Source organism: Aegilops tauschii, chromosome 5 (genome assembly GCF_002575655.3).
Source record: "Aegilops tauschii subsp. strangulata cultivar AL8/78 chromosome 5, Aet v6.0, whole genome shotgun sequence".
In the NCBI taxonomy this organism is placed as follows: domain Eukaryota; kingdom Viridiplantae; phylum Streptophyta; class Magnoliopsida; order Poales; family Poaceae; genus Aegilops; species Aegilops tauschii.
In genome coordinates, this window is record NC_053039.3 from 122,618,336 (window position 1) to 122,638,276 (window position 19,941).

At 48.7% G+C, this 19,941-nt stretch overlaps 1 pseudogene; it reads right to left on the reverse strand.

Annotated features, from left to right (window-relative positions):
• Positions 1–10,323: 10,323 nt before the first annotated feature.
• Positions 10,324–14,820, reverse strand: LOC120964402 (uncharacterized; annotated as a pseudogene).
• Positions 14,821–19,941: the final 5,121 nt, after the last annotated feature.

The window sequence follows — 19,941 nt, forward strand, 5'->3', positions numbered from 1 at the left end:
CAGGGAGCTTAACTGCTATGCCTGGCTCTCGATGAGATCTTTCTTGTCCTTAAACCGCTGCCGGGTCGCCCCTTTATATAGAGAGGTTGACGCCCAGCAGCTCTCAGAGTCCCGGCCGGCTCATAAAAGTGTCCGGCTCGGACTCTCAACTATTCTTGTTTTACACTACAAGTCTCTCCATACGGCGGTTTATTACTACGGGCCTTAAGCCGTCTCCGGGTCTTAAGCCCATCTTTGGCCCACCGTCTTTAAGCTTGGCGCCGGGCTTCAAGTGATGACCCTTATGAGTAACCCGGCCCTTTCTGGCGGGTGACTCTAAGGTTTATATCCTCAACACATTATGTATCCGTGGACGGCTCAGAAGATTATTGAATATGAAGGATGCTGTCAGATAAAATCCAACAAAGTATCTGACGGTCCATAACAGTGTTAATGTGAGTACCGGCACAATCAAAGGAAGAAACAATGCAAAGGCACTGGATTATAGAAACAACTGACTAATTCAAAGTTCAGATGCAAAGGACTTTATGATTTCCAAATCAAGGGATCAGAAGCAAACGCTCTGATTAAGGATGGATAACTTGAGTAAGCTTAGGGGTACAACCGACGATAATTTGATTGGTTGAGATCCAGCTCATGTTAAAAAATGACATCTGGGCGGGAAGGATGAATTCTAGGATATGATTGAGGATTGCGAGCATACGCAACATATTGAATCAATGGAGTCAAAATGATAATGACAAGGGATGCCAATAAGATTATAGACTTATGGGATTAACCATAATGCAAGTAAGTAAGAATTTCAAGAGCAATAGGCTACTCAGGATTTTCGGAAGTTCAAAAAGTATTTTGAAGACTTTTGTGAAATACATGAATCAACTGGGGATGAGCAAATATCCGGTGAGTGCTAGAAATTATCCATAGTGGTATTCATGTGGCAAAGAACAGCAAGGCAGGAAGCTCAAAGGATTCTCGGAACAACAGAGAGAATTTCGGGGTATCTTGTAATAACAAGATCAACTGGGAAGCATTGTATGAATGGAGAGTATACATAGTTATCCGTAGGGGTTTATTGATGGAAGGGAATTGGAAAAGCGATGCCATAAAGTTTTAAGATAACATCGGAGAGTATCTTCGGATTCTTCTGGTGCAGCAGACGATCATCTGTAATAAGGGGCTCTCCGGGAGAAAGTATTATCGAGAACCTAGAGTCAGATTTTAGCAAAATCATTTAACCCGAATAGAAGAGACATCAGAATCCCAGAGTATAGGTCGAGGAATAAAAGATCCTAATACCACCCAATGGCGACGTGGGCCCGTAAGCCACACAACAATGTTAGTAAAAGTTTTGATATGTCTAGACTCGACTTCGGCCAAGGAGTGAGGACGGGGCATTCCTACATGCAGTCGGCTTTGATACCAACTTGTGACGCCCCGATTCAATCGTACACTAATCATGCACGCAAACGTGTACGATCAAGATCAGGGACTCACGGGAAGATATCACAACACAACTCTAAAACATAAATAAGTCATACAAGCATCATAATACAAGCCAGGGGCCTCGAGGGCTCGAATACAAGTGCTCGATCATAGACGAGTCAGCGGAAGCAACAATATCTGAGTACAGACATAAGTTAAACAAGTTTGCCTTAAGAAGGCTAGCACAAATGGGGATACAGATCGAAAGAGGCGCAGGCCTCCTGCCTGGGATCCTCCTAACTACTCCTGGTCGTCGTCAGCGGGCTTCACGTAGTAGTAGGCACCTCCGGTGTAGTAGGAGTCGTCGTTGACGGTGGCGTCTGGCTCCTGGGCTCCAGCATCTGGTTGCGACAACCAGGTAGAAAGGAAAGGGGGAAAAGAGGGAGAAAAGCAACCATGAGTACTCATCCAAAGTACTCGCAAGTAAGGAGCTACACTACATATGCATGGGTATGTGTGTAAAGAGCCATATCGGTGGACTGAACTGCAGAATGCCAGAATAAGAGGAGGATAGCTAATCCTGTCGAAGACTACGCTTCTGGCCACCTCCATCTTGCAGCACGTAGAAGAGAGTAGATTGAAGTTCTCCGAGTAGCATCGCATAGCATAATCCTACCCGGCGATCCCCTCCTCGTCGCCCTGTTAGAGAGCGATCACCGGGTTGTATCTGGCACTTGGAAGGGTGTGTTTTATTAAGTATCCGGTTCTAGTTGTCATAAGGTCAAGGTACAACTCCGGGTCGTCCTTTTACCGAGGGACACGACTATTCGAATAGATAAACTTCCCTGCAGGGGTGCACCACATAACCCAACACGCTTGATCCCATTTGGCCGGACACACTTTCCTGGGTCATGCCCGGCCTCGGAAGATCAACACGTCGCAGCCCTACCTAGGCACAACAGAGAGGTCAGCACGCCGGTCTAATCCTAAGCGCGCAGGGGTCTGGGCCCATCGCCCATTGCACACCTGCACGTTGCGTGGGCGGCCGGAAGCAGACCTAGCAACCTCCATTACAAAGGAAGTCATGTTACGCGGTCCAATCTGGCGCGCGCCGCTCAGTCGCTGACGTCACGAAGGCTTCGGCTGATACCACGACGTCGAGTGCCATATCTTTCCCACGTAGTTGGTTAGTGCGTATAGACCAAATGGCCAGACTCAGATCAAATACCAAGAACTTGTTAAGCGTGTTATTTTGAAGTAACCGCGGACGCCGACCAGGGCCAGGCCCACCTCTCACCTAGGTAGTCTCAACCTGCCCTGTCGCTCCGCCACAAAGATCCACCCAGAGGGCCGTCGGGACAAAGGTCCTTTCAGCCCCCAATCCGTGAATCACTCGCGGGTACTCCTCGAGCCGACCCGACTTTAGTCACCACATGTATCATGTATAAAGTATATAAGTATATACCCGTGATCACCTCCCAAGTGATCACGGCCCAATAGTATAGCGCAGCAGACGGACAAGAATGTAGGGCCACTGATGGAAAACTAGCATCCTATACTAAGCATGTAGGATTGCAGGTAAAGGTAACAACAGTAGTGGCAAAGACAGGCTATGCAGCAGAATAGGATTAACGGAAAGCAGTAACATGCTACACTACTCTAATGCAAGAGTATAGAGAAGAATAGGCGATATCTGGTGATCAAGGGGGGCTTGCCTGGTTGCTCTGGCAAGAAAGAGGGGTCGTCAATAGCGTAGTCGATCGGGGCACCAGCAGCGGTGTCAGTCTCGTAGTCTACCGGAGAGAAGAGGGGGAGGAAACAATGAATACAATGCAAACAGATGCATAACGATGCATGACAAGACAAGTAGCGGTGCTAAGTGTGCCCTAACGCAGTATGAGGTGATACCGGTGAAGGGGGGAAACATCCGAGAAAATATCCCCGGTGTTTCGTGTTTTCGGACAGATGAATCGGAGGGGAAAAGTTGCGTGTTTGCTATGCTAGGGAGGTGTGGCGGACGAACGGGCTATGTATCCGGATTCGTCTCGTCGTTCTGAGCAACTTTCATGTACAAAGTATTTTCATCCGAGTTATGGTTATTTTTCTATGATTTTTCAAAGTTTAAATGGTTTTCTTGAATTTACAGAATTCTTTTAATTCAAAAATGTAACAGCTAAATACTTTTGTCACCTAGTGCTATTGTAGCCGTAGCGTATGACAGTGGGGCCAGTGTGGCTAGGTTGACCCAGTCAAATGTTGACTAGTCAACATATGAATAGTGTAGGGGCCACATGTCATTGAATTAGACTAAATTTTTGTTTTTCTTTAAACTACAATGGGTCCACATGTCATCTACTATTGGACTAATTAACTAGTAATACTAATTAGACTAACTAACTAAATTAGTCCCTAATCAGGATTTGGGCTGGCCATACACACCCAGAACACACACGCACACACAGGGCTAGCCATGGTTAGCACTTAGCATGCACGGGCACAAGGCCACGGCGGCCATGGCCAGCAGCTGCAGTAGGCAGCAGCTGCAGCTAGCGAGCAGCAGAAGCAAGCAGCAACTAGCGGCACACAGCAGCAGAAGTAACAATAAGCAGCGGCACGCAAGGACAGCAGCGCGGCAGCAGCAGCACAACAGCAAGAGCAGCAGCAGCGCATCAGCGAAGCAGCAGGGATGAGCAGCGGGCGAGGCCACGCGCAACCGGGCGCGCGCGGAGGCACGGTCAGGCGCAGCCGTTCACGGCCAGAGGTCCGCGACGGGCGCGGCTGGGCCTGTGCGCAGCGTGGCCGGGAGGGCGGCGGCGCGTGGTGCGGTTGTGCGCGGGTAGGAGCGGGCATGCGGCGCAGGCAGGGCAGGCGCACGCGAGTGCGGGGGTTTGTGGCCGGAGAAGACGTCGGCGACGAGGTTAGGTGGAGGCAGTGGCTCGGCTCAAGGGATACGGGAACACGGGCACGCACCTGATGAACTGATGGGCTAGGCTGCTTCTAAGCAACACCACGAGCACGCTTATGTGTTGGGGGAGCACTAGAGTGATGGCACGGAGCTCGGCAGCGGCGGCGTTGCTCCGACAATGGCGACGGTAGCTAGGGGACTAGATCGAAGGCGAGAACAGAGGGGAAAACGCGCGGTGCTCACATCGGTGATGAGGAGCGGCTCGGGGCAGCCGGAGGTGGTCGGGATGCGGCGGCCGAAGGCGGAGAAGATGGTTCGATGGCGACGATACGGAGCGCTCCAGCTCGATCCGGCAGTTGTAGATGAAGTAGAGGAGGCAGGTGCGTCTTCTGGCAAGGTCTCGGCCGGCAGGGACGATGGTGGCCAGCGCAACGACGGCGTGGAGCTCGGTCACCGCTGAGCTCAGATCGAGCAGAAGGGGATGGGGAAGACGGGGGGTTGAGGGGAAGACGGATGTGGGCGGTCTAGGGTTTCGGCGGAGGGAGAGGGGGCTATTTATGCCGAGGAGGAGGCCGTGGATGGCTGCCACTCAGGGCTTGCACGGCCATGGCCGGGGGGGATGAGCGCCATGATCCCCCCTGCCTCCCTGTAGCAGAGGAACGGGACGAGGGAGTGGGCTGGGCCCTTTCGGCTAGATGGGCCAAGTGGCCCAGGGGGTCTCTTTTGTTCCTTTTTTCTATTATCTTTTGTTTTCTTTTATTCTTACCTTTGCTTTCTGTTTTCTTTTATTTCTTTAATATTTTATAGTTTTACAAAAAGTAAAATCCACACCTAAAATAGAGTTACAATTCGAACTACTGCCACAAAAAGTTTTACCCCTGAACAAAATAGTTTAGTATTTTATAAAATTCAGAAGGCATTTATTTAATTGTTTTAGCTAATGTTTATTCATTTTAGATTATTTAAACATTTCATAAAAATGTGGTTTCTCCACCATAATTACCTATGCATTATTTGGCTCCACCTAAACATTTAGTTTTAATATTTGAGAACTTTTATTGTTTGCCTTTATTTTAAATTTGAACTAGGTTTCGAACTGACGCGAGTTTATCAACAGTAACCGAGGTGACGTGGCATCATTAGCGGAGGTTCACTGTAGCTTAATTATCCGAGCGTCACATAACTGTAACCTACCTTGTACAGATAATATTCGACACAACTCTAACAAGTTCGCCAGGGGAGATGACAACACACAGTTTTTCCATAAAATTGCAAATGGAAAGCATACGAAGAAGAAAAATTTAGCTTGAACAAGATAAGGGTACAATTGTAGCGCATGAGAACCTAAAATTGTACATCTCTAGCTATTACAGAAAAGTTTTTGGAGCACCAGAGTATAATTTTGTGTCGCTCGATGAGTGTGTGGTTAGGGATTTACCGCAGCTAGGTGCAGACGAGAACGAGCACCATTCACTGAGAAGAAGTGTTTGAAGCGATAGCACAAATGAAGAATAATAGGACACCAGGACCGCATGGTTTCCTGGTAGAGACCCCCACATCCAAACAAGGAGAGGGCGACCCACAACCCGAATAAAAAGCTCAACAACAAATAGACCCAACACGCACTCGTGAGTGACAGACAAATGAGGAACATCTATGACGTTGAGATTCGTGCAAGATCAGACAGCCACAAAATTCAACCTAAAGCCAAATAAAAACAAATAACTGATTTTTAGAAAAGCGGTGCTGGCAAGATTTAAGAAACCAGCGCGATTAATTTAGGAGACGGGACAAATTCTAACGACAATTACACTTGCTAGATTTTTCATAGCGAGGAAGGATGCATTTCCAAGCTTGAATCACATACTACGACATTATGTGAAGATTCACTATTCGATTAGGACAAAGTAATTTCAATCCACACTTCTAAGGAAAACAATACAGAGGTAATTGCAGCTCCCTCCACATTTTCGCATCCGGGCTTGGGACTGGCAAAGGCAGTGTTAAACCACAACAATACAAAACACAAGTTATACAACACCAATCATTCAGCAAAGCATACAGGCCACACCATCAAGAAAATGCAATACACAGTCACACAAGCACACACACACAATCAAGCGCTTGCACACAAGAAACAGACAAAGAAACAGACATGTATAGGGGCACATCACACACACAAACACACAATGTAGCACTTGCACACACACAATGTAGCACTTGCACACAAGAAACAGACAGAAACAGACAGATAGGGGAACATCACACAGACAATTACACACAAACACAATGGAGCGCGTGCCCCCAAGAAATGGAAAGAAACATATATAGATATAGGAGCAAAAACAGAAAGCTAAAACATGCAAGACCGAAGTAAACTCAGAAAGTTAATAATAAGCTCTTCCTCCTTCAGAAAATAAATTCTAGGAAACCATGTCCGCTTTGTGTTTTTCAAGAACTTACTTTCTTTAGGATGAGCTGCACAACTTTAATTTCAGATGATAAATTTGGAATTAAACCCTTACCCATCACCCTCATCATCCTCGTCATCTGAATCATAACTAGCAAGACCAAGAAGAGCACCTTTAGGAGAACTTAGCCCAGTACCATCAGAACGACCAGTAGAGCTAACATTGTTTGGCTTAGCAGGGACTACACCTTTAGCTGTGGTCTTGACTTCTGATTCTCCCAGACCAAGCTCCTTTGAGCTAGAGACACCAGTGGTCTCATTTGCTGCAACACAGAGGCGATAATCAGCAATGTAATTTACCATAAAGTTTTAGTATAATTCACTCATGTTCAGCTGATGAATCATCTTCATAACTTTGGTTGCGATCTCATTAAAATGATCATCCGTAACCTGGAATGACAAAAGTACAAAAGTAAGAAATGACAGACTTGCTGAATTTAGAACAGAAGTGCATCTTCTGCTAAACCTAGCTAAATAAGTTCATGCAATGACAAACCTTCAGAAGAACTTCTGTCAACACACGTTTAATTTCCTTGTTGATTGCTGCCATCCGTGCCGCTTCGACTTCATCCTGCAAATGTTCAAGTCCAGTACAACGATTTGAAATGAGTGCCATGTTAATATCCAAGTTGAATATGAATATGAACAGGAACAAAAAGGATTAACTTCATCTGATGTTTTCACCAGATCCAAAAGAAGTGAACATGTGTACAGATGAAAAAAGACACTGCTCGGGAAAATGATTACAGGAACTAGGAGATTTGCCAGTACAATAATACATATGACAAGCAACCTCAAGTCTCAAGTAAATGATATCCAGGTTGCTTCACTAACAAATCTGGAAAAAATTGACACATAGCCATGCCATTTCTCTCACCATTATGAAATCACTGTTCTTCAGAAATTACTATATAAACATTAAAAAGAAATAGACGGAAGTAGGTAAGTTATTTAGTTTCTCAAAGCCGCCAGGCACTAACCTCCATTCAGTCTAACAACTACAATACTCTATCATGATTAAATTAGTTCACTTTGAATTACAAAAGTTGTCCAAAAATTATTATATGCATTTAAAGTCCGCCACAATACTATTTAGCTTTAAACCCGTTAACTTGGACATGGTACTATTCATACTGAAATACTCCCTCCGTTCCAAAATAGATGACTCAACTTTGTACTAATTTTATACTAAAGTTAGTACAAAGTTGAGTCATCTATTTTGGAACGGAGGGAGTAAATCATTAGGGGCAGATTTTTGCATGCAAGTGAATCACAATATGGCAGATTAATAGTGTAATATGCACTGCACTAATAATTAGACCATAAGAATAAGCCCATCGCTAGTGTTCCATATGTCCTGCAAATTATTTATACCTTGGCACCACTTGTAAACAAGTAATGTGGAGGTGGTTCTGAATCAGCAGGCTTTATACAATTTGGGAAGAGGTAATGTTTGTCCCCTTCACACCACAAGTATTGGTCAATTTTGTCTGCAGCATCACATCAGTAACTTTCTCAAGAGGCTCAATTTCATATACCGGGATCAGGTAGCTACACAGATCCATAAATTCAATACCAACTTCTCCTTTAAAAGCACGCTGAGTAAGAAGATGCCGTTTTATGCTTGAGAATTTCCTTGACTCGAGCCACGTGGTTGTATAAATAAATAGGACGCTTCCCACGTTGAATCTCATGCCGACACCGGCGCGCTTCACTAGGATCCAAAACTAACCACAGAAAACCATACAATAATATGAACACAGCGCATATAGCAGCAAAAGCACACACAACAGAAAAAAATAAATTAAGCAAAACATACCAGGAACATATTGAGCGGCACTTAAAACACAGAAGATCCATCGCCAGAAGTAGCATCAGGAATATATTCAGAGTGACTTGGAACAGATCAACCAGAAGATCTAACACCAGAAGGACTTTATAGGCAGCAGAAGAAAAAAGAAAGGAACACACCCGTACCACGAGAAGAGCCCAGAAAAATCGGCCCAAACAAACTGACATACAAAAATGATACGTGGCAAACAAGGAGACACAGTCAAAACCAGAAAGCACACATCACCTACGATGGAAACAGTCAAAGCGTCAGAAGACAGTCAAAGCGGTGGACTCCAAAACAAATCCAAAACGTGTCGTACGTGCAGACCTCTCCACCTAAAAAAATCAGTCACAGAAGTAAAACCAAAGCACCATACACGTCATGCTGACAAGGCACCGTAAAAAAAATCCAAAAAGGGAGAAAAATAAAACCCGTATAGGCCTAGATTCTTAGTTACTCGCTTCCCTTTGGTATCGTATAAGAAAAACACTGACCTCGTACAACTTCAGAAAGGAATCACATGCAAACAAATTATGTGAAGATTCACTTTTCGATTAGGACAGTAACCTAGACTGTGTAATTTCTATCGACACGCGTAATGCAAACGATACAAAGGAGGTAACTGCAGCTCCCTCTACATTTTCACATCCGGGCTTGGGACCGGCAAAGGCAGTGTTAGGCCCCAACAATATAAAACAAGTTATACACAACCAATCATTCAACAAAGCATACAAACCACACCATCAAGCAAATGCAATATTCACACACAGTCACACAAACACACACACACAGAGAGTCAAGCACACAAACAATCAAGCCACACACAGTCACACACACAGAGTCAAGCCACACACAGTCACAGTCAAGCCACACACAGTCGCTTCCCTTTGGTATCGTATAAGAAAAACACTGACCTCGTACAACTTCAGAAAGGAATCACATGCAAACAAATTATGTGAAGATTCACTATTCGATTAGGACAGTAACCTAGACTGTGTAATTTCTATCGACACTCGTAATGCAAACAATAAAAAGGAGGTAACTGCAGCTCCCTCCACATTTTCACATCCGGGCTTGGGACCGGCAAAGGCAGTGTTAGGCCCCAACAATATAAAACACAAGTTATACACAACCAATCATTCAACAAAGCATACAAACCACACCATCAAGCAAATGCAATATTCACACACAGTCACACAAACACACACAGAGAGAGTCAAGCACACAAACAATCAAGCCACACAGTCACACACACAGTCAAGCCACACACACACACACAGAGTCAAGCCAGACACACAGAGTCAAGCCACACACAGTCACACACACAGAATGGAGCGCTTGCACACAAGAAACAGACAAAGAAAGGGGAAGAAACAGACAAATAGAAAGCTAACACATGCAAGACCGAAGTAAACTCAGAAAGCTATAAAGAATTTCCAGAACTTGAATGAGTAAACTGATTTCTCTAGAGGGGCGAGGGTGATTCAGATCTTCGTTCCTGAAATTAGGAAGATAGTTAGAGGCTGATTACCATCAAACATAAGAGGAAAAATTACAACAGCATAAATATACTCAAACCATACTTCGTTCTGCTTGGACTTTCACATTGACACCGATTGATCGTTTTCATCATCACTGCTGGAGCTCTCTTCAGAACTGTCATCATCACCACTGCTTTCTTTCTTGGCAACCTTAGAGACCAAAATCTTCAGATGAAAAAGCAAACACCAAAAATTCCTTAGGCTTCTTTAGTGCAGGCTCTTCATCACTCTCATCAGAACTATCATCAGAATCATCCTTGGACTGCAAATATTGAATTACAACAAGATCAATTAATGTACAACAAATATCACAGAAGACAATGCTTTCAAGAAAATAAAATTTAAAAAATAATGCGTACATGTTCACTCTTTTTCTCTGTTGTCAGAAGCCTCTTAGCAGGAATAGTAGATTTTGCTGGCTGCAAAACATTGGAAGGAATTTTAAACATTGCACAACAAAAAAGTGACCAGGAGTAAGCAAGTAACAGAACACTTACTTCATCAGAATCGGAATCCGAGTCATTATCTGAGCTACCACTAGATTCTTCTTTCTTTACAGAAACTGTTTTAGCAGTGGTATCCTGGACATAGAAAGGAACCGCATTAGAAAGATGGCATAGACAAAAGATTTGCTAGAAACAAAACAATGTTTAAGAAATACAAATATCACACAAGAGAAGTTACCAAGAGTAAACAAGTACAACAGAGAACTTGCTTCTTCAGAATCTGAATCTGAGTCAGGATCTGAGCTATCACTAGATTCTTTATTCTTCTTAACTGGTTTAGCAGTGGTATCCTGGAAATATATTGAAAATGTTAGTATCACATTATAAAGACAGAATAGTGAAGCCTTAGTTTTCATATAACTAGCTGACTGATACCTCCTCGGAGTCAGAATCAGAACTTTCACTGGATTCTACCACTTTCTTGGCTACTGATTTTTTAGTGGCCATATCCTGCAAATGGTTTTCCAGTTAGGACTAAGAAATATTAGTACTCCACAGAATTAAACGACAAGATCAGGGGAATGGTAAGTGCAAGGAATATGTTTTATGCTTTTGTAATTATCTCACATAGACATGCATTGCTAGAAATATGATTCTTACCTCATCTGATGAATCATCAGAATCACTGTCAGAGCCGTCCAATTCCTGGTTTTTCTTTTGTGCAGTAGCAACCCGCAGAATTCTTCACTTCAGTAGCTGGCTTCTGAAAATGAAGTGAAACATGGTGAAATCAGGCAAAAAGATAATTAAAAATGCTATTAAATGATGAAGCTTCCACTTCGAAATTGGTAGGTAAATGAATACCTCAGAGTCAGAGCTTTCGGAATCAGAACTTTCATTGGATTCTGCAAGAGGCAAAAACTTACAGGATCACCAAAGTATAAGATATCTGCAAGAGGCAAAAACTAACCGTCCAGCACCGCGTTTGCCACATCAGTTGCCTCCGCACGAGCAGGCCTTAGGTTGTCCGTCATACTGTCCACAACATGAGTAACAACAGCAGGCTTTCCAGCCATGTTGCACTTGTGCAGAGCAGACTTCTGAAATAAGAACACCTAAAGAACGAACAAAGTAGTGCTCAATACAGACCCTTGATTTTTGTTTAAAAAAAGAGCAAATCTAAGTAAAGCACATAAAATCATCACTAAGCTTCATGCAAATGGGGAAAATACATGTTAATCAAGCAAAATGCCTTCACAACTGCCAAGGGCACTCACAATGCTTCTCTTAGCACGTTATCATAGTCAAAATGCTGATGTGGCACTGTAATAATTAAGAAAGAACGAGAGTGGAGCTGTATGTTCATATAGATACGGCTCTTAGCTCGTTTTCTTGCACTCCCTGTTTTCCTACTCTTTAATTTTCTCCACAATGCAACATCATTTAGATACAACCCTTAAGAAACAATGCATTGGGGTGATTCTCTCTAATTTTTTCACAACTAGGACGACACGTTAAGAGATAATGCATTGCGAAGGTTGAGATAACCAACCTTTTCAGGTGGAAGATCAATTCCAAGGTTTCCTCTTGACAGAATTATACCATCTGCTTCTTCCAGGATCTCATCAAAATGGTTCAAGCCCTGCAAGGAATAAGGAGTCAATAGGTGGTAAACAAATCCAAGTTGCTCAGGAATGTTGAAGGAATATCTTGAAATTACCTCCACATTCTCAATTTTGGCAAAAATCAGAGTTTGGCTAAGATCACCTAACTTTGAGAGGAACTCCCATGCCTATTGCAGGAAAAATACTCTATCAACATTAGGAACATTTTTCCAAAGTATGAAATGCAAACAAACATGTGATACTATTCAACCCAATATCAATATTAAAAATTTCAATCTGTTGGGAAAGATGGCACTGTGAAGTAGTACACTCTAAATATCTGACATAATGAGTTACTTACTTGCCACACATCTTCTGCATGCCTTGTATAAGAAAGAGAGAGGAAGTCAATCTTGGTTGGGGCACCCTATTTTTCTCATAACCTGAAAGTGGTGCATGCTCATAAAGTCATATAATGGGTTACAGCAAGGAGCTCCAGTTTCACGAAAAAAATATTTTTTAACATGTAAAGCCTAGTCGTCAAGTTAATACAAAGAGCAAGAGAGATTCTTGGGAGGAGTTCCTTACATCTTTATCCTCACCAGACAGCGTGGGCATGTCGATATGGATCGAGCAGTGCAATGTGAAGACATAATCACAAAAAAGTTCAGAAAAAAGAATAGTCAGTCTACACTAAACAAGTAATAGGTGATCAGGAACTACCAATACCAAGTTAGCATACATGATTATTCGTCAAGATACGAGTTCGCATTCAACAAACAGCAACCAATCGTGCCACAACAATATAAAACACAAGTTATACAACCAATCATTCAACAAAGCATACCAGCCACACCATCAAGCAAATGCAATATTCACAGAGTCACACACACACACAGTCAAGCCACACACACAATCAAGCCACACACACACACACAGAGTCAAGCCACACATATTCACCATCAAGCCACACACACACACAGAGAATAAAGCCACACATATTCACCATCAAGCCACACACAGTGACACACACAGAATGGAGCGCTTGCACACAAGAAACAGACTTAGATAGGGGCACAAACAGAAAGCTAATACATGCAAGACCGAAGTAATCTCAGAAAGCTATAAAGTTAGCAGCATTGACAAAAAACATGTGATGAACAAGCTTTCACAGATAAATAAATTCTGGAATTATGCTCACAACAGAATTATATGCCCAAGTGTGTAATGACAAAATTCTGGAGTTATGCTCTTTTATCTAGAACAAAGTCTAAGGGGGACTAACTAGCAGCACCTCATCTAGTACTCGTATGATGAGCATCACCATATATGGGAACATGAGCAAAGCATGACAAGAAGTAAGCAATTGAAAACAACATAGTAACACCCTGAACATCCATCAAGTAGAATAAGAATCGACAGAGGACCAACAATCCAATTTCAATCAAAATAACCGGTCTGAACAACACAACATTTGAGATCTGAACATCCATCAAGTAGTATCAAAGGGCGCATGCGTTTGAGATATGAAAGTAACCGACGAACAGCGCAGGTGACGGAACAGAGGAACCGATCTGAACGAGCACGATAAACAGCAATTCCAATTTCAAAAGCAGACGCGAACAAGGGCCCGACGCGAATACGAAACGCAGGAACGTGAGCGTCTCTCAGATAACAAAGCGCACGCAGAAGTTTCTCAAACAGACTTGTTAGTTCGCAAACCAGACGACCCAAACCGACCGACCGACCGACCGCTCGCTTCCTCCACGGATACCCCCGATGAGACGGCACGAAGAACACGCGAGAGAATCAGTGTAAAGAACCCAGCAGCAACACAGGGGATCGAGCAGAATCAAATCAGACGCGATTCCAAACGGACTAGGACGAGAACGAGCAAAATCAAATCAAGACGCGATTCTATCTAAATTGACGACGGCGAGGACAAGAAAATCAAAACAGACGCGATTCTGGTCTAAACGGACGACGGGGAGGACGAGCAGAATCAAATCACACGCAACTCTACACTGACGACGGCGAGGACGAGCAAAATCAACTCAGAAGCGATTCTAAACTGGCGACGGCGAGGACGAGCAGAATCAACTCGGAAGCGATGCTAAACTGGCGACGGCGAGGACGAGCAAAATGAAACCAGACGTGATTTCTATCTAAACGGATGAACCGCGGACGAGCAAAATCAATCAAATCAGACGCGCTTCAAAACAGACGAATCGAGGACGAGCAATTCTTTCTAGTCTAAACGGACGAGTCGAGCGAGGAGGAGCAAGATGAAACCAGACGCGGGAGGAGGAGAGGCAGGAGTTGAGGACGAATCGAGGCGAGAGGCATGGCCTGGGCGAAGAGAGGAGGAGCGGACCGGCCAAAGTGCGCGCCTTTATAGCCGGGGCAGAGGCGGTTGCGGCAGCCGGAGGCTTGTCCTTGCGGACGCGGCTTCGCCGAGGTGGCGTGCGTGGCGGCGGATATAGAAGGAAAGTGGAGCTGGTGGGCTGGGGGCTGGATCCGGAGCGGGAGCGGGGGTGGGCAGGAGGAGGTCGGCGGCGGCGCGTCCGTCTCGAATCGGGAGCGGAACGGGAGATTTCCGTCTCGAATTGGGGACGGACAGGGAAATTTCCAACTAGGGTACTCGGGACGGGAGTTGCAACGGTCAAGGTGATGGCGTGTCTTTTCTCTTCTTCTTTTTTTGAGTGGTGAAAACAAATGTGTTTTTTTTTACTACTGAAAAAAATGTGCTCGGGTTAGAAAAACGCTACTGCTGCCAAAAAAGAAAAAGAATAAAAACGTCACGTTCATAGATGCTACAGGGAACGAAAACATTCACAATGTACTTCTCAATTCATTAGCACCAACTTAAGTGTAAAAAAAAAGTGCCCGGCTAGAATAGCTAGGACACGAATCCGAGTTGATCGGAAACTCGTCTCGCCCGATAGTGTGCGCAGGGTGTGAACCCTAGCTTTCGTCCCCTCCCTCCCCCTCCTCGCCTTCCCTCCCCTTCGTCGCCGTCGGGCAAAGCCCAGTCGGTGTAGGCGGCGGAGGCGGGAGGGTGGGCATTTCTCCCCTCCCGATAGTGTGCGCAGCGCGGGGCGGCACCGTGTCGAGGGTGCGGCGTCAGCAAGTTAGACGGGCGTGCCGGCAGCGTGGGCAGATGGCAGGGCTGCGGCGGCTGCGCGGATTCCGGAGGCGCGTGCTCGGCGGGCCAGCGTTGGTCTGGATAACGGCGGTCCTATCGGTCTGGTGTGTTGAGCGGCGCAGGTCAGGTAGGCATGGGCCGACGGGTGTGGCCCTGCCTCCAGGCAATCATGCCTGTTGGCGGATGTCGGATTTCAGGTTCCGGCAAAACCCTTAAGGTTCGAACACTGGGGTGCGCACGAAGATCTCTCTCTCCCTCGATGGCTAGCTCACTCAAGGATCTCACGACCTAGCTCGACGAACTTGCAACACAAGAGACACGAGATTTATACTGGTTCGGGCCACCGTTGTGGTGTGGTGGATTGCCTCTCGGGCTGAGGATGAACAGTTATAAGGGAAGAACAGCCTCCTGAGGTGAGGTGTCCTTGTGCTTGGGGAGCTGGTCAAGGTTTCCATCCCCTGTTATGGAGGTGGCTAGTCCTATTTATAGTGGCCTGGTCCTCTTCCCAAATATCGAGCGGGAAGGGATCCCACAACGGCCAAGTTTGAAGGGGGACAGCTAGTACAGCTTATCCTGACAAAAGGTGGTCTTCGCCTGCCAAAGGTTCTGGTGGTGACGCCGTCCTGGGCTCCACGGTGACCTCCGTCCTGCTGGTCTTGGTCTTGTTGCACCGATATGGAAATCTTTGCCTGGTGCCTCGGGACTCCTCGCCTGCGCTTGCCCCTTTAGCACCAAAGAGGAAACAAGGACACTGCGCGCGTGGGCGCCCGCCTGGGCCCGCCTGGTCTTGGTCGTCATGGCTTACGTCATTGGATCCTCGCGAGGTTCGCCTTGCCTTGATCTCTCCGTCCCTCGTGAGCTAGCCTGGTGAGGCCGCCCCTGAGGAGGTCTTGTGTCGTCCGCCTCGCGAGGCTTGGCCCCTCGCGAGGGTCTTGAGCATTTGTTGGTGAAGACGGGCCGTACTGGGCCGCGAGTGGAGCCACGTCGTGGGCCGCAGGTAGGCAAGTCTGGGGACCCCCGTTCCCAGAACGCCGACAGTAGCCCCCGGGCCCAAGGTGCACTCGGACTTGGCTTCGAGGCGAAGCCAAAGGGCAAGTGCGGAGCGCCGCGGGCCCCAACAGCCTGCGGCCTGGGTCGACGCGTGGCGATTGATTGGACGTAGGCGTCTCCGCTTCCCCACGCTGCCTCGGCAACTGCCCGTCTGACAAAAGGCTGGCGCATCTCCGCTTCATTGCTTTCTTCCTCCTTGCTCCAGATCCCCTTTCTCGCCCCTCGCTTCCGAAATCTCCAGATCTGCTCCTATCCCCTTCCGAATCAGCGACCAATGGCGCCTCGGAAGGTCAAGGTTTCTTCATCGCTCGCCTGGTACGAGCCGGCTCTGGATGCGCCCAATGTCTCAGAGAAGAACCTCACCGCCACGCACCTACTGACAGCGGGAGAGAGCAACGAGAGGGGGAAGACCGAGCTCCGGGCTGGCTCTGCCGTGCCGGAGCCTGCGGGAAGCACCTTCTTCCCCTTCTTCATGAGCAGCGTCGTCGCAGGGCTGGTTCCCCCCTTCTCCGACTTCTTCTATGAGGTTCTTAGCCATTACGGGCTGCAGGCGCTGCATCTTCATCCCAACTCTGTTCTCCTTCTGTCGATCTTCGCCTTCTACTGCGAGGCGTATGTCGGCGTGATGCCGTCCGTCTCTGCTGCACCACTTCTTCTTCCTTCGCATCAACGATGGTCGTACCTCCGGGTGCGCCAACTTCATCGCGGCCGGCAAGGCCAACTCGATCTCGAAGGCTGGGAAGAAGGCCGACAGCTACAGGAGCAAGTGGGTCATGATGGACGCCAAGTGCGTCCACCCACGCTTGGTGCTGCCAACGGAGATGCCCCAGTCTGACGCGGGGTGGTCTCGTGCGAAGCTCACAGATGACCGGGCGACGTCGGTGCTGGAGAAGATGAATGTCGACCTGAAGCCGGGCAACGCGAAGGCGGCGAAGGTGACAGGGGCCATGCTCATGAGGGAATTCTTGATGCTGCGCGTGGCCCCACTTCAGGCGCGTACGCGCCCCTTATGGAGGCTTGGGGGCGAAGAAGACAAGCTTCGCTTGAGCCCGGAAGCCTTGCCTGACGAAGAGCTGGCTGCGGCTCTTCGCCTCCTGGTCGGGGACGACCAGGAATACCCGCCGAGTGCCTTCGTTCCCTTGTTCCGCCGCAAGGACGAGGCGTAGGTCGTGGCTGCCAGGCCAACCTTTGATGGGCGCGGGCTGGTGCCGCTAGCGCCTCCTGCGGTCCCGGCTGCGACAGCGCCCGTGGAAGTGTCTTCTGACGACTCTCGCGAGGAGGAGGAAGAGAAGGAAGACGAGGAGCGCGACTCGGAGGCGACCCTCGAGGGGACGGGGGAGATCTCCCCCTTGTGCAAGGCTGACCTCCTCCGCACCATGCCTGACGACGACGACGAGGCTGGTGTCCTCCAGAGGGGGGAGCCACCCGTGATCCCGACAAGGGGCAGGTCGGCGTTGGTCTCTCGAGACGACGCCCCTGTTCTGACTCCGCCTGGGGCTGCTTCTGGTCCATCCGCTGCTCCTTCCTCAGCCCTTGGAGCCCGTGCGCCCGCACCCCAGGCTGGGAGGCTCTCGGTCTTCAAACTTAGCAAGAGGAGGGTGGACTACACCGCGGTGGACCAGTAAGTGCCCTTGCCTTGTTTCGTTCTTGCTTCTGCTGCTTGACCTTGACGCTTCTCCGCTATGCGATTAGGCCGACGCCTGCGGCGAAGAAGAGAAAAGAGGAGGCGGTGGTGCTGCTCGGGGCCAACCTGCCGGCTCCGGCTGCATCTCCATCTGTGGAGAAGGGCAGCGTTGGTGCTCATGTCTCTCCGGCTCGGTCGTCCTCGCGAGGCCTGGGGGAGAATCCTCGGGAGGAGTCAGCCCCCGTGGCCCCGCTGGCTCCGGAGGCACCAGTGTCCGGCTCGGCTGCTGAGGTCTCCAAGGCTCAGGACTCAGGAGCCCCCAGTCTCCCAGGCTATGGTGACGATACCTTCTCCTCCTCCTCCCGCTGCACCGCTGATTCCTGGGCCTTCCGCCTCCCCTGACGTCTTGGAGCGCGCTCTTTCTGAGATGACCCAGCTGCGAGAAGATCTTCAGGGCGCCGACCCCCACCTGGTGGCTGGGCGCCTGGAGCTGGTCTCTGGCTGGCTTCATTCTGACGTGTCCGTTCGGGCGGCGCTGAGCCAGGCCGCGGCGACCTCCGAGGGGGAGAAGCAGGCTGCCGCCCAGGAAGCAGCTGCTCGCGAGGCGGCGCTGAAGGACGTCGAGGCCGCCCAGGGTCGCTGCCGGGTGCTGGAGGCCGAGCTAAGGACCTTGTGTGATGCGCGTGCAGAAGAAGCTCGTGGTCGCAAGGCGGAGGAGGAGAAGATGAAGGCCCGGGAGGACGCCATCAAGGGTCGCGACGCCGAGCTGGAGCAGTCGGCGAAGGCGCAGGCCGCTGAGAGCGGCCGGCTGGAGGAGCTGGAGCGGAAGGTGAAGGCGGAGAAGGCCGAACTTGACGCCAAGGCGAAGGTTCTGGCTGAGGACCGCGCGGCCTTCGTGCTCCTCGAGGAGAGGTCTCGCGTGGCACTGAAGGCAGTCTATGAGAAGGGCCTGGAGAAGCCGCTGACCACCGACGAGGACGGCCCCGCCCAGCTGCTTCCGTACTTGGTCGAGGCGCTTGAGGAGGTCGTGAGCGGCATCGGCCCCATGGCGGAGGAAGAAGCTCGCGTCCTTTCTTCAGGTGCGCTGACGCGCGTCTTCAGCCACCTCCATCTTCGTGATCCTGCCGCCCGCCTTGACGAGCTGCTGGAGCCTGTGGACGACGAGCACTACGCAGCCGCTGCAGCAGCCGTGAAGGGTCAGGTGGAGGCCCTGCTGAAGAAGTTCCACGCCTTCGGTCCCGCACTTGCGCCTGGCGGTGCTGTCGAACCTGCAACTCCAACGGATGGTGAAGGCGAGGGCAACGCGGCTGTGGAAGAAGCATCCCCTGCAGGTGATGGTGGCGCCCGAGAATGACGAGGTGACTTGCTGGCGGCTCCTTTCCTGTTTAGTTCCTACAATGTGCATCGTGCCTCGTGGAGGCGTTTAAACTTGCGTTTGGTACTGGGAGAACAATATGTCTTGTAATATTTGCTTGAGATTTTGCGATTTCCTTCCTATTTGCTTTACGTTCTACGTTGGCAGAGCCCGACCCCGCGCATACCTCAGCCGCCGCTGACTCGACCGGAAACCAGGACGAGGCCAGGGGGTGAGGGGCTACGTGGCCAGTTAGGCTCCTGAGTCGCGATGCTCAGGAGTCCCCCTTGACGCGCAAACAGCTTATAGAAAGGAGATGCAGAAATAGGCCTTAGTGTTCTACGTCGGCAGGGCCCGACCCCGCGCATACCTCAGCCGCCGCTAACTCGACCGGAAACCAGGACGAGACCAGGGAGTGAGGGGCTACATGACCAGTTAGGCCCTTAGGTCGTGATGCCCAAGGGTCCCCCTTGACGTACGAACAGACCTCATACCTCCTCGCCGGGCTTTCGCTCGGGAGGGTCATGCGACGACCAGGTCCGAGGG